Below are 5,174 nucleotides of genomic sequence, written 5' to 3' on the forward strand. Positions count from 1 at the left end.
GGGATTTGCAATGGTGTTATGTTATTGGTTATTGTACATATGTGAATAGTGTAAATAGTTTGTCTTTTGCTTGTTTACTAGATTTTGTTAGTTTTATTTTGCTTTTCCATTATGAATTCTCACTTTGGCTATGAGTTTGGTTCTAATTATGTTGTAGGTGATGAGAACTATAATGAGAATGTGTATCAAGGATGGGATAACTAAAGGTGGGAGGAGCCATATGCATATGATCAATCTTCTTGGCAACAACCTCCACCAATGCGCTATAAAGAAGAGCCATTCTATGATGCATATCAATCCAATGGCTATGGTGAATCTCCTTGTGACTTTCAAGAACCACCACCATATGCCTATGAACCATACCCTCAACATAACTCTCAACCACACTCACAAGCCAAAGCCCTCTTACCAACCACCTTCATATGACCCTAATCTATATCCATCCTACCAACAACCATATGAGCCATATGAACCACATATAGAGCCACCACAATTCCAACATTAATATTTTCAAGAGCCACCTCTCCCACATTATTACCAAGATGAACCACCTCCAATAAATGAAAATTTTCAACCACAAGATGAATTCTACCTTCCACCACAACCTCACATGGAAGAATACTTATGTCCATCGATCCAAGAGCCATATGATCCCTATCATGATATCCAAGAGGAACAAGAGTCAAGGGATCATCTCAAGGAAGCATTGGATCAATTTCAAGCAACCATGGAGTGTGTTGTGCAACAAGTGGAAAGAATGGAAAACATTGAACCACCACAATTCTACCAAGAAGAACCACCTTCCTATTATGAACCCTTTCCCCAAAATGATGAACCCTTCCACCCACCCCAATCTCTAATGGATGAAACCCTTGGTGTTCTTGTTCAAGGGCAAGAAGAGATGAAAAAGGGATGTGCAAAATTTCATGACCGCCTTGGATGCGGTAACAAATCAATTAGCCTCCCAATGCTTGAACACTCAAGGAACTCCCATAGCTACATGTGGAGAATCAAATGAAGAACATAGCATGAAGGAGAGATTGGAAACTCCGGTGGGAAATGAAGGAAGTTGCTTTGTATTGGAACAACTGGAGGAAGCTTTAATTGTTGAAGACACGGAAGAAGTGGTAGAAGACTTAGGAGATGCGGAGCCTCCATGGGAACATAGAGTTGAAGAAAATCCCTCCAAGATGATTGAAATTGATGCTAGGGAGAAAAGTGCACACCTTCCAAGGCATATTCCATATGAAGACTTGGATGGGATAGAGAAAGAATTGAGTTCCCTTGGTGATGAAGATCAAGCATCAAGTCTTAGTGGTGAAGAATCCTTTGAGCATGAAGAACCTTCTCCGGTTATATTTGAAAGTGTTGAGGAGGTAGAGGCAATCAAGGACGAAAACAAGGGAGTGGAGCTTATTAGCACATTGGAAATACTTCTCCCCAAGCCACCACCATCCACTCTCTCATTCAAGTGGGTAAATTCCTTACACTCAAGCTTTATTATTCCCCTTGAATATGGTTTGCTTGAAACGGATGGCCAACTTAGGGAAGTTTGCGGGATGAAGCGTAAGCGGAAAAAGTTTACGGATGGTCAACTTAGGATGCTTTGTGGGATGAAGCGTAAGCGAAAGATGTTTCTTGGTCGGCGTTGCAAATCAAGGCTCATTATGGTTGATGCATCAAACATGAGATATAAAGGTGGGAATAGTGCTTAAATAGATGGGTCTAGAAGGATGTTTGGTCACTTTGTTGAGAATTCACCTTGCTCACCACCCACATGGATTAATGATAATCAACTTGGAGATGGGTGTGAAGACAAAATATGGGATCCGGGAACACATGAGGATCAACATTGGGAGCCGATGGTTTGTGAAGAACTCCATCAAAGCTTGGAGATATTAATCTTGAATGATGGAGCTTATTGGAAGTCCAAGCATTGTTGGAAGTTCCAAGATGAGTACAAGCACAAGCCACCTTGAGAGAAGCTCCCCATAAGTCCAACTTAAGGACAATAAACAACAGTGGTAGGTGGGAGACAACCCACCATGGTAACTTCTTTTCATTTTCTCTTTTTGTAAATATTGGTAAAATTAGTTTAATTTCGTGTTTTGTTTAGTTAGTGAGTATATTTGGTAGTTTAGTATGGTAAATAAGGTTTAAGGTGTTATGGTAGCTGTTTGGAGGTTTTGGAATGGTTGGATTGGTGCAAAAACATAAAAAAAATTTGAAAAACAGAGCACCATCCACGCGTACGCGCACTGCGTGCGTACACGCGCATCAAGCGTTTTTGACCATCCACGCGCGTGCGCAATGCGTGCGTACGCGTGGATTGAGAAGTTCCACATTCCATACATTTTCCAGAGAGTTATGCCTACGCCACGCCAACCTTGTGCCTCTGGCACAAACACCACTTTCGCGCACGCGCACATGACGCGTACGCGTCACTCTCGAAATAAGCCATCCGCGCGCGCGCGCCATGCGTGGATGTCCTTTCTTCCATCCATTTCTCTTCTTCTCCTCTTTCTATTTCTTTCCTTCTCCTTTCTTCTCCCCTCCTCCAATCCCTCATCCAACACTTCCTAACACCATGGATAACCATTTATTTTACTTGGTTAATTAGTTAGTTTTCATTTTATTTTCTCTCTTTTCATTATAAGTGTTGGATCATTGACTTTTTTTACCATACATTGCTGCCTCTTATTGCCTAAATGTTGTTTTAGCATGAATGTTGTGATGATGTTATGCATTTACCTTAATGCATTGTGTTCATGACTATATACATCCATATGTTTTTAGCTTGAATGCTTTCATGCTTCTTTAATGGTTGTTTTACCTTACAAGTTTACTTAAAGCATCTCAAGCACACTAGGATAAGGATAAGTGATGTACATGCTTCTTTTGTGACATGACTTTTATGCTAATGTGTGTTCTAAACCGCGCAATTTAGAATTCACACACTTATTTGTCATTAATGTCACACTAATTCACTCACTCATTTCTAGTGATTTACCTCATTCCAACAATGTATGCTTCCTTGTTTTTATATCTTCTCATCTTATGGTGTTATATTTTTGTTTTTCATGAACAATGCACCACAAGCAAACACGGAAGCAAGACTAAGAACACGCAGTAATCCGGAGAGTCGACGTACCCCCTTGCTCATCTTTGAGTGCACCGAGGACGGTGCAAACTTTTAAGTGTGGGGAGGTCATCCGACCGGTCGGCGATTTTGGGTGACAAATTTCTAATCCCAACACTTTTGCATTTCATTCTAGGATTTTATGGTTTTTACTTGCATTTTCTTATTTTTGCATATATATACACAATAAGCTTAGTCAAAATAATGAAATTTTTCAAGATTTCTATCTATAGGGCACCTCAATTGATTTGAGTGAAAACTTTTTCATAAAACTTGCTTGAATTATATATATTGTGGATCATGTTTTTGAGCTAAGAACATAAGCAAGTGAGATTTGAGCCTAATGGTGTGGTTACATCTTATAACCACTTATTTTTCCCTTCTTGTGTGCATTATTCTCTTTCTATGATTGTAATCTTTGCTTTGTTTGATTCTTTATGTCCATTATTTTGTGTATTCATGCATTTATATGATTGAGGCCATCATTTCATTAGCTCACTTACCCAAAAAAGCCTTACCTTTTATCTTCCTGTGTTAGCCATATTTGAGCCTACGATTAACCCACTTGTTCTTAATTTTAGCACATTACAAGCCTAAAGCGGAAAACAATAAATGTCCTTAATTTGGATCTTTGATTAGCTTAGGCAAGTGTGTGTGCGTATCATTCAAGTGTGGGAATCTTGGGACATTGGGGGAGTAAAAGGGTAGTTTTGTATATTTATTGGAAATATTAGGAATTGGGTACATACTCATATATTGATCAAATGTAAAACCTTATGCATTGATGCTCTTGTATATAAAAAAAATGAGAAAAAAAAAGAGAAAAAGAAAAGAAAAATAATATGGAAAAAAAGAGAAAAAAATAGAAAAAGAAAGAAAAAGAAAGAAAAAAGAAGAAAAAGAAGGAAATAAAAAGGGGATAAAATGCCCCAAAGCAAAGTGTAGCTCAAAAAAATCAATGCATAAGTGTTGTGAAATGAAAAGGGATGCATGAGTATGTGAAAAAGTGAAAAATGGGTAGTTAGGTTAGAACTTAATTGTATAGGATGTCATAGGTTAGGTGGGAAGTTTAAACTTATCAAAGATTCAAATTTCGAGCTCACTTAACCATATATGCATCATACCTTGACCCTAGCCCCATTACAACCAAAGAAAAGACCTCATGATACTTGTATGCATGCATGAAATATATGTTGATTGTTAGAAGAAGAACAAATCTTAGAAAACATGATTAGGGGAGAATTGAGAGAATCAACCCTAAACACTTGAGCGAATATAGTGCAAATACATCCGGTGAGGGTTTGATGCTCAATTACATGTTTCCATCTATAAGTATCATTTTTCATGCAAGTTTGTAAAAATATTTAATAACTCAATTCAATTGTGGATTAGACTTGCTAGTCCTAAGCCCTTGTGCATATATGCTTCTTGGGAATTGATTTATTTTGACCAAGCAATTGCATTCATTTAGATAGTTGCATATAGGTAGATTGCATTTAGTTAGTTTCCATTGAATAAATGCCATACCCTTACTTCATTCTTGGTTTTAGCATGAGGACATGCTTGGTTTAAGTGTGGGGAGGTTGATAAACCTCATTTGTAGGGTTTATCTTGTGCTTGATTTAGGGGATTTTATAACCTTTTACCCACATTTATCCATTGAAATAGCATGGTTTTATAACTTCTCCTTTAATTGTGCTTAAGAGTGAAAACATGCTTTTAAGGACTTAAAATAGCTAAATCTAATTCTCCTTGATTCCATTAGATGCATTGATATGTTTTAAAATAGCTAAATCTAATTCACCTTGATTCTATTAGATGCCTTGATATATTTGTTAAGTGATTTTAGATTTAGGAGGTAAAGATTGGATCAAGGGAATGAAGGAAAATCATGTAAAAATGGAGAACTCATGAAAAAATGTATGAATCACAAAAGCTGTCAAGCCGACCTCTTCGCACTTAATCGCTCATAACTTGAGCTACAGAGATCCAAATGACGCGGTTCTAGTTGGGTTGGAAAGCTAACATCCGGGGC

This window comes from Arachis duranensis, chromosome 5 (genome assembly GCF_000817695.3).
Source record: "Arachis duranensis cultivar V14167 chromosome 5, aradu.V14167.gnm2.J7QH, whole genome shotgun sequence".
In the NCBI taxonomy this organism is placed as follows: Eukaryota; Viridiplantae; Streptophyta; class Magnoliopsida; order Fabales; family Fabaceae; genus Arachis; species Arachis duranensis.